Raw genomic sequence first — 10,899 nt, 5'->3', positions numbered from 1 at the left:
CCTAAGATACCTCTGGGACAATGTTAAACCCACCAACATTCGCATTATGGGGTCCCAGAAGGAGAAGAGCAAAAGAAAGGACCTGAGAAAATATTGGAAGAGATTATAGTTGAAAACTTCCCTAACATGGGAAAGGAAATAGCTACCCAAGTGCAGGAAGCACAAAGAGTCCCAGGCAGGATAAATCCAAGGAGAAACATGCCAAGACATATAGTAGTCAAGTTGACAAAAATTAAAGACAGAGAAATGTTATTAAAAGCAACAAGGAAAAAACAACAAATAACATACAAGGGAACTCCCATAAGGTTAACAGCTGATTTCTCAGCAGAAACTCTGCAAGCCAGAAGGGAGTGGCTTGATATATTTCAAGTGATGAAAGGGAAGAACCTACAACCAAGAATACTCTACTCAGCAAGGATCTCATTCAGATTTTTTTTTTTTTATTATTTTATTTTATTTTTTGGGGGGGTACACCAGGTTCAATCAACTGTTTTTATACACATATCCCCATATTCCCTCCCTTCCTTGACGCCCCCCCCCTCGATTCCCCCCCACCCTCCCTGCCCCAGTCCTCTAAGGCATCTTCCATCCTCGAGTTGGACTCCCTTTGTTATACAACAACTTCCCACTGACTATTTTACAGTTGGTAGTATATATATGTCTGTACTACTCTCCCGCTTCTTCTCAGTTTCCCCTTCACCCCCCGCCCCCTCCCATACCTCGAGTTCTCCAGTCCATTCCCTGTATCTGCTTCCCTGTTCTTGTCACTGAGTTCATCAGTACCATTTTTAGATTCCGTATATGTGAGTTAGCATACAATATTTGTCTTTCTCTTTCTGACTTACTTCACTCTGTATGACAGATTGTAGTTCTATCCACCTCATTACATATAGCTCCATCTCATCCCTTTTTATAGCTGAGTAATATTCCATTGTATATATATGCCACATCTTCTGTATCCATTCATTTGTTGATGGGCATTTAGGTTGCTTCCATGTCCTGGCTATTGTAAAGAGTGCTGCAATAAACATTATGGTACAAGTTTCTTTTGGGATTATGGTTTTCTTTGGGTATATGCCCAGGAGTGGGATTACTGGATCATATGGTAGTTCTATTTGTAGTTTTTTAAGGAACCTCCAAATTGTTTTCCATAGTGGCTGTACCAACTTACAGTCCCACCAACAGTGCAGGAGAGTTCCCTTTTCTCCACACCCTCTCCAACATTTGTTGTTTCCAGACTTTGTGATGATGGCCATTCTGATTGGTGTGAGGTGATACCTCATTGTGGCTTTGACTTGCATTTCTCTGATGATGAGTGATGTGGAGCATCTTTTCATGTGTTTGTTGGCCATCTGTATGTCTTCTTTGGAGAAATGTCTATTTAGGTCTTCTGCCCATTTGTGGATTGGGTTATTTGCTTTTTTGGTATGAAGCTGCATGAGCTGCTTGTATATTTTGGAGGTTAATCCTTTGTCCGTTGTTTCATAGGCAATTATTTTTTCCCATTCTGAGGGTTGCCTTTTAGTCTTGTTTATGGTTTCTTTTGCTGTGCAAAAGCTTTTAAGTTTCATGAAGTCCCATTTGTTTATTCTTGATTTTATTTCCATGATTCTAGGAGGTGGGTCAAAAAGGATGTTGCTTTGATGTATGTCAAAGAGTGTTCTGCCTATGTTTTCCTCTAGGAGTTTGATAGTGTCTGGCCTTATATGTAGGTCTTTAATCCATTTGGAGTTTATTTTTGTGTATGGTGTTAGGAAGTGTTCTAATTTCATTCTTTGACATGTTGCTGTCCAATTTTCCCAGCACCACTTATTGAAGAGGCTGTCTTTTTTCCATTGTATACTCGTGCCTCCTTTGTCAAAGATAAGGTGCCCATATGTGTTTGGGCTTACTTCTGAGTTCTCTATTCTGTTCCATTGATCTTCCTTTCTATTTTTGTGCCAGTACCATACTGTCTTGATCACTATGGCCTTGTAGTATAGTTTGAAGTCAGGAAGCCTGATTCCACCAACTCCATTTTTCCTTCTCAAGATTGCTTTGGCTATTCGGGGTCTTTTGCATTTCCATACAAATCGTAAGATTTCTTGCTCCAGTTCTGTGAAAAATGCCATTGGTAATCTGATCGGGATTGCATTAAATCTGTAAATTGCTTTGGGTAGTACAGTCATTTTCACGATGTTGATTCTTCCAATCCAGGAACATGGTATATCCCTCCATCGGTTTATGTCATCTTTGATTTCTTTCATCAGTGTCTTAAAGTTTTCTGCATACAGATCTTTTGCCTCCTTAGGCAGGTTTATTCCTAGGTATTTTATTCTTTTGGTTGCAATGGTGAATGGGAGAGTTTCCTTCATTTCTCTTTCTGCTCTTCCGTTGTTAGTGTATAGGAATGCAAGAGATTTCTGTGCATTAATTTTGTATCCTGCTACTTTACTAAACTCATCAATGAGTGCTAGCAGTTTTCTGGTAGAGTCTTTAGGGTTTTCTATATATAGTATCATGTCATCTGCAAAGAGTGACAATTTTACTTCTTCTTTTCCAATTTGGATTCCTTTAATTTCTTTTTCTTCTCTGATTGCTGTGGCTAACACTTCCAAAACTATGTTGAATAACAGTGGTGAGAGTGGACACCCTTGTCTTGTTCCTGTTCTTAGAGGGAATTCTTCCAGTTTTTCTCCATTGAGAACAATGTTGGCTTTTGGTTTGTCATATATGGCTTTTATGATGTTGAGGTAATTTCCTTCTATGCCCATTTTCTGGAGAGATTTTATCATAAATGGATGTTGAACTTTGTCAAAAGCTTTTTCTGCATCTATTGAAATGATCATATGGTTTTTATCCTTCAATTTGTTGATATGATGTATCACGTTGATTGATTTGCGTATATTGAAGAATCCTTGCATCCCAGGGATAAACCCCACTTGATCGTGGTGTATGATTTTTTTAATCTGCTGTTGCAGTCTGTTAGCTAGTATTTTGTTGAGGATTTTTGCATCTATATTCATCAGTGATATTGGTCTGCAGTTTTCTTTTTTTGTGACATCTTTGCCTGGTTTTGGTATCAGGGTGATGGTAGCCTCATAGAATGAGTTTGGGAGTGCTCCGCCTTCTGCAATATTTTGGAAGAGTTTGAGAAGGATAGGTGTTAACTCTCCTCGAAATGTTTGATAGAATTCGCCTGTGAATCCATCTGGTCCTGGGCTTTTGTGTGTTGGGAGATTTTTAATCACTGCCTCAATTTCTGTACTTGTAATTGGTCTGTTCATGGTTTCTATTTCTTCCTGGTTCAGTCTTGGAAGATTGTATTTTTCTAAGAATGTATCCATTTCTTCCAGGTTATCCAATTGATTGGCATATAGTTGCTTGTAGTAGTCTCTCATGATGTTTTGTATTTCTGAGGTGTCCGTTGTGACTTCTCCTTTTTCATTTCTAATTCTGTTGATTTGCATCTTCTCCCTTTTTTTCTTGATGAGTCTGGCTAATGGTTTATCAATTTTGTTAATCTTCTCAAAGAACCAGCTTTTAGTTTTATTTATTTTTCTTATGGTTTCTTTCTTTTCTTTTTCATTTATTTCTGCTCTGATCTTTACGATTTCTTTCCTTCTGCTCACTTTGGGCTTTCTTTGTTCTTCTTTCTCTAGTTGTTTGAGGTGTAAGGTTAGGTTGTTTATTCGATCATTTTCTTGTTTCTTAAGGTAGGACTGTATTGCTATAAACTTCCCTCTTAGAACTGCTTTTGCTGCGTCCCATAGGTTTTGGGTTGTTCTGTTTTCGTTGTCATTTGTTTCTAGATACTTTTTGATTTCCTCTTTGATTTCTGTAGTGATTCCTTGGTTGTTTAAGAGTGAATTGTTTAGCCTCCATGTGTTTGTCTTTTTTGCAGTTTTTTTCCTGTAATTGATATCTAGTCTCATGGCGTTGTGGTCTGAGAAGATGCTTGATATGATTTCAATTTTCTTGAATTTGCTGAGGTTTGATTTGTGACCCAAGATGTGATCTATCCTGGAAAATGTTCCATGTGCACTTGAGAAGAAAGTGTAGTCTGTCGTTTTTGGATGGAATGTCCTATAAATATCAATTAAGTCGAGATGGTCTAATGTGTCATTTAAAGCTTGTGTGTCTTTATTTATTTTCTGTTTGGATGATCTGTCCATTGATGTAAGTGGGGTGTTCAAGTCTCCCACTATAATTGTGTTACTGTCGATGTCCCCTTTTATAGCTGTTAGCATTTGCCTTATGTATTGAGGTGCTCCTATATTGGGGGCATAGATATTTACCATTGTGATATGTTCTTCTTGGATGGATCCCTTGATCATTATGTAGTGCCCTTCCTTGTCTCTTTTAATAGTCTTTACTTTCAAGTCTAATTTGTCTGATATGAGTATTGCTACTCCAGCTTTCTTTTGACTTCCATTTGCATGGAATATCTTTTTCCATCCCTTCACTTTCAGTCTATATGTATCCCTTGGTCTGAAGTGGGTTTCTTGTAGGCAGCATATAGAAGGGTCTTGTTTTTGTATCCATTCAGCCAGTCTGTGTCTTTTGGTTGGAGCATTTAATCCATTTACATTTAAAGTGATTATTGACATGTGTGTTCCAATTACCATTTTCTTAATTGTTTTGGGTTTGTGTTTGTAGGTGTTTTCCTTTTCTTGTGTTTCCTACTTAGAGAAGTTCCTTTAGCACTTGTTGTAAGGCTGGTTTGGTGGTGCTGAATTCTCTTAACTTTTGCTTGTCTGGAAAGCTTTTGATTTCTCCCTCAAATCTGAATGAGATTCTTGCTGGGTAGAGTATTCTTGGCTGTAGGTTTCTCTCTTTCAGGACTTTCAGTATATCCTGCCATTCCCTTCTGGCCTGCAGAGTTTCTGTAGAAAGGTCAGCTGTTATCCTGATGGGTTTTCCCTTATATGTTGTTTGTTGCTTTTCTCTTGCTGCTTTTAATATTTTTTCTTTGTGTTTAATTGTCATTAGTTTGATTAATATGTGTCTTGGTGTATTTCTCCTTGGGTTTATTCTGTATGGGACTCTCTGTGCTTCTTGGACTTGGTGAATTATTTCCTTTCCCATGTTGGGGAAGTTTTCCACTATAACCTCTTCAAATATTTTCACAGACCCTTTCTTGTTTTCTTCTTCTTCTGGGATGCCTATAATTCGAATGTTGGTACGTTTAAGGTTATCACTGAGGTCTCTGAGGCTGTCTTCTAGTCTTTTTATTTTTTTATCTTTTTCCTGCTCTGTGGCGTTTATTTCTTCCATTCTATCTTCCAACTCACTTATTCGTTCTTCTGCCTCAGTCATTCTGCTGGTTAGAGCATCTAGAGTATTTTTAATTTCAGTTATTTTGTTATCCATTGCTGTTTGTTTTTCTGAGTTCTTATGAACTGTTTCTTGTACTTTCTCTAATTTGTTATCGAGATTTTGTATCATTTTTACTATCATTACTCTAAATTCTTTTTCAGGCATTTTTCCTATTTCCTCCTCATTTATTTGGTCTTGTGGGTTTTTTTCCTGCTCCTTTGCCTGCATGGTGTTTCTTTGTTTCCTCATGGTTGTCCAAGCTTTTGGGGTTGCTTGTCCTGGTGATAGAGGTGTTTATAGAAGACTGTCCAAGCCTCAGACTAATGTCCAAGTATTGGATTAGACGAATATTCAGTCTGCTGGTGTTGGAGGGTTGCCTGCAGAGCTGGGGGGCAGCTGTGGCTCACCGAGGAGACAGGGGCACTGGCAGCAGGGGTTCTGGGAAGTGCTCATTGGCATGAACTCTCCCAGAGTCTCTCATTCAGATTTGATGGAGAAATCAAAAGCTTTACAGACAAGCAACAGCTAAGAGAATACAGCACCACCAAACCAGCCCTACAACAAATGCTAAAGGAACTTCTCTAAGCGGGAAACAGAAGAGAAGAAAAGGACCTACAAAAACAAAAATAAAACAATTAAGAAAATAGTAATAGGAACATACATATCGATAATTACCTTAAATGTAAATGGACTAAAGGCACCAACCAGAAGACACAGACTGGCTGAATGGATACAAAAACAAGACCCATATATATGCTGTCTGCAAGAGACCCACCTGAGACCTAGGGACACATACAGACTGAAAGTGAGGGGATGGAAAAAGATATTCCATGCAAATGAAAATCAAAAGAAAGCTGGAGTAGCAATACTCATATCAGATAAAATAGACTTTAAAATAAAAAATGTTACAAGAGATAAGAAAGGACATTACATAAAGATCAAGGGATCAATCCAAGAAGAGGAGATAACAATTATAAATATATATGCACCCAATATAGGAGGACCTCAATACATAAGGCAAATGCTAACAACTATGAAAGAGGAAATGCAAGGCAGAAATAGAGACACAGGTGTAGAGAACAAACACATGGACACCAAGTGGGGAAAGTGGGGAGGGTTGGGGGGGAATGAACTGGGAGATTGGGACACCAAATTGTACACTCTAAATATATGCTGTTTATTGTCTGTTAACTGTATCTCAATAAAAGTTCTTAAAAAAGAAAAAAAAAGAATGGAAGATGGTCTCAGAGACGTTGGTGACAACATGAAGCACACCAACATTTGAATCATGTGTCCCAGAAGAAGAAAAAAAGAAAGGATCTGTGATAATATTTGAAGAGGTTATTGTGGAAAACTTCCCCAACATGGAAAAGGAAATAATTAATCAAGTCCAACAAGCGCAGAGAGTCCCATACAGAAAAACCCAAGGAGAAATACACCAAGGCACATATTAATCAAACTAATGAAAATTAAACACAAAGAAAAAATATTAAAAGCTGCAAGAGAAAAGCAACAAATAACATATAAGGGAAAACCCATAAGGATAACAGCTGATCTTTCTGCAGAAACTCTGCAGGCTAGAAGGGAATGGCAGGATATACTGAAAGTCCTGAGACAGAAAAACCTACAGCCAAGAATACTCTACCCAGCAAGAATCTCATTCAGATTCGACTAAGAAATCAAAAGCATTACAAACAAGCAAAAGTTAAGAGAATTCAGCACTACCAAACCAGCCTTACAACAATTGCTAAGGGAACTTTTCTAAGCAGGAAACACAAGAGAAAGAAAAGACCTACAAAAACAAACCCAAAATTGATAAACCATTAGCCAAACTTATCAGGAAAAAAAGGGAGAAGATGCAAATCAACAGAATTAGAAATGAAAAAGGAGAAGTAACAACTGACACCGCAGAAATACAAAAGATCATGAGAGACTACTACAAGCAACTATATGCCAATAAACTGGATAACCTGGAAGAAATGGGTAAATTCTTAGAAAAGTACAATCCTCCAAGACTGAACCAGGAAGAAGTAGAACATATGAACAGACCAATCACAAGTACAGAAATTGAGACTGTGATTAAAAATCTCCCAACAAACAAAAGCCCAGGGCCAGATGGATTCAAAGGTGAATTCTATCAAACATTTAGAGAAGAGCTAACACCTATCCTTCTCAAACTCTTCCAAAATGTAGCAGAAGGAGGAACACTCCCAAACTCATTCTACGAGGCCACCATCACCCTGATACCAAAACCAGGCAAAGATGTCACAAAAAAAGAGCATTACAGACCAATATCACTGATGAATACAGATGCAAAAATCCTCAACAAAATTCTAGCTAACAGAATCCAACAGCACATTAAAAAGATCATACACCATGATCAAGTGGGGTTTATCCCTGGGATGCAAGGATTCTTCAATATATGTAAATCAATCAATGTGACACATCATATTAACAACTTGAAGGATAAAAACCATATGATAATCTCAATAGATGCAGAAAAAGCTTTTGACAAAATTCAACACCCATTTATGATAAAAACTCTCCAGAAAATGGGTATAGAAGGAAATTACCTCAATATAATAAAAGCCATATATGACAAAACAAAAGGCAACATCACTCTAAATGGTGAAAAACTGGAATTCCCTCTAAGAACAGGAACAAGACAAGGGTGTCCACTCTCACATTATTCAACATAGTTTTGGAAGTTTTAACCATAGCAATCAGAGAAGAAAATGAAATAAAAGGAGTCCAAATTGGAAAAGAAGTAGAATTGTCACTCTTTGCCTTTGACATGATATTATACATAGAAAACCCTAAAGACTCTACCAGAAAACTGCTAGCACTAATTGATGAATTTAGTAAAGTAGCAGGATACAAAATTAATGTGCAGAAATCTCTTGCATTCCTATACACTAACAACGGAAGAGCAGAAAGAGAAATTAAGGAAACTCTCACATTCACCATTGCAACAAAAAGAATAAAATACCTGGGAATAAACCTGCCTAAGGAGGCAAAAGACCTGTATGCAGAAAACTGTAAGACACTGATGAAAGAAATCAAAGATGATACAAACAGATGGAGGGACATACCATGTTCTTGGATTGGAAGAATCAACATTGTGAAAATGACTATCCTACCCAAAGCAATTTACAGATTCAATGCAATCCCCATCAAATTACCAATGGCATTTTTCACAGAACTGGAGCAAGAAATCTTACGATTTGTATGGAAACGTAAAAGACCCCGAATAACCAAAGCAATCCTGAGAAGGAAAGATGCAGTTGGTGGAATTAGGCTTCCTGACTTCAAACTATACTACAAGGCCACAGTGATCAAGACAGTATGGTACTGGCACAAAAATAGGAAGGAAGATCAATGGAATGGAATAGAGAACTCAGAGGTAAGCCCAAACACATATGGGCACCTTATCTTTGACAAAGGAGGCACGAATATACAATGGAAAAAAGACAGCCTCTTCAATAAGTGGTGCTGGGAAAGCTGGACAGCAACATGTAAAAGAATGAAATTAGAACACTTCCTAACACCATACACAAAAATAAACTCCAAATGGATTAAAGACCTACATGTAAGGCCAGACACTATCAAACTCCTAGAGGAAAACATAGGTAGAACACTCTGTGACATCCATCAAAGCAAGATCCTTTTTGACCCACCTCCTAGAATCATGGAAATAAAATGAAGAATGAACAAATGGGACCTAATGAATCTTAAAAGCTTTTGCACAGCAAAAGGAACCATAAACAAGACAAGAAGGCAGCCCTCAGAATGGGAGAAAATACTTGCCAATGAAGCAATGGACAAAGGATTAATCTCTAAAATAGAAAAGCAGCTTAATACCAAAAAAGGAAATAACCCAATCCACAAATGGGGGCGAGACCTAAATAGACTTTTCTCCAAAGAAGACATACAGATGGCTAACAAACACATGAAAAGATGCTCCACATCACTAATCATCAGAGAAATGCAAGTCAAAGCCACAATGAGGTATCACCTCACACCGGTCAGAATGACCATCATCAAAACATTTAGAAACAATAACTGTTGGAGAGGGTGTGGAGAAAAGGGAACTGTCCTGCACTGTTGGTGGGAATGTAAGTTGGTACAGCCACTATGGAAAACAGTTTGGAGGTTCCTTAAAAAATTAAAAATAGAACTACCATATGACCCAGTAATCCCACTACTGGGCATATACCCAGAGAAAACCATAATCCAAAAAGAAACATGTACCATAATGTTCATTGCAGCACTATCTACAATAGCCAGGACATGGAAGCAACCTAAATGCCCATAAACTGATGAATGGATAAAGAAGATGTGGCACATATATACAATGGAATATTACTGAGCCATAAAAAGAAATGAAATTGAAGTATATGTAATGAGGTGGATAGACCTAGAGACTGTCATACAGAGCGAAGTAAGCCAGAAAGAGAAAAACGAACACTGTATGCTAACACACATATGTGGAATCTGAAGAGTGGAGATACAGATGTAGAGAATGGACTTGAGGACATGGGGCTCGGGTGGGGGGTGAAGGGGAAGCTGGGACAAAGTGAGAGAGTAGCATAGACATATTTACACTACCAAATGTAAAATGTATAGCTAGTGGGAAGTTGCTGTATAACAAAAGGAGATCAACTTGATGATGGGAGATGCCTTAGAGGGTCAGGACAGGGAGGGTGGGAGGGAGTCGTGGGAGGGAGGGGATATGGGGATATATGTATAAATACAGCTGATTGACTTTGGTGTACCTCAAAAACTGGTACAAGAGTGTAAAGCAAGTGTATTTCAATAAAGAGCTTAGAAAAAACAAAGAAAAAGAAAAAAGGAAAAGCAGTGAACACCTTCATCAATTACACTTCCATTTGTAATTTTGTACAGAGTCACATTCCTTCATTACCATAAATCACATCCTCCTCCTTGATCATCTCTGCCCGGCATCAAAACTGACTGCCCCATAATACCAATAGGAAATGCTAGTTGTGAATTTCACAGACACTCCCTGCTATCCTCATCAAAGGAGAAGAGCTTTGGAGACCAGCTATGTGACCGTGGACACACTTCTTAACTCCTTAGGTTACAGTTTCCATATCTAAAAAGCTGGGAATAATATCTCCAGCTTCACAGCTGTTAAAGGTATTAAGAGAAATAGTATTCACATGCTGCACATATGTGCATCAGGTGCTACTACCTGAGGTCCTTCATAAGTCCAGCAGTGGTGACTCAGCCTTCAGATCATATATCAAGGAAGAAAAAAAAATGTTGGGGAACAGGGGATGAGAGAATGTTGGCTAAAGATACAGAGTTTCTACTATGTTGAACAGATACCTGCACCCCCATGTTCATAGCAACATTATCTACAATAGCCAAAACAACCTAAGTGTCCATTAGCAGATAAATGGATAAAGAAGGCGTGGTGTATGTATATATATATATATATATATATAATGCAATATTTTTCAACCACCATAAAGGAAATCCTACCATTTGTGACAACGTGGATGAAACTTGAGGGCATTATGTCAAGTGAAACAAGTCAGAAGAAAGACAAATACTTTATGATCTCACTTATGTATG

Source organism: Hippopotamus amphibius, chromosome 9 (assembly GCF_030028045.1).
Source record: "Hippopotamus amphibius kiboko isolate mHipAmp2 chromosome 9, mHipAmp2.hap2, whole genome shotgun sequence".
NCBI classification, from domain to species: Eukaryota; Metazoa; Chordata; class Mammalia; order Artiodactyla; family Hippopotamidae; genus Hippopotamus; species Hippopotamus amphibius.
The sequence above is the reverse complement of the archived record's forward strand: the minus strand, read 5'-3'. Positions refer to the sequence as shown.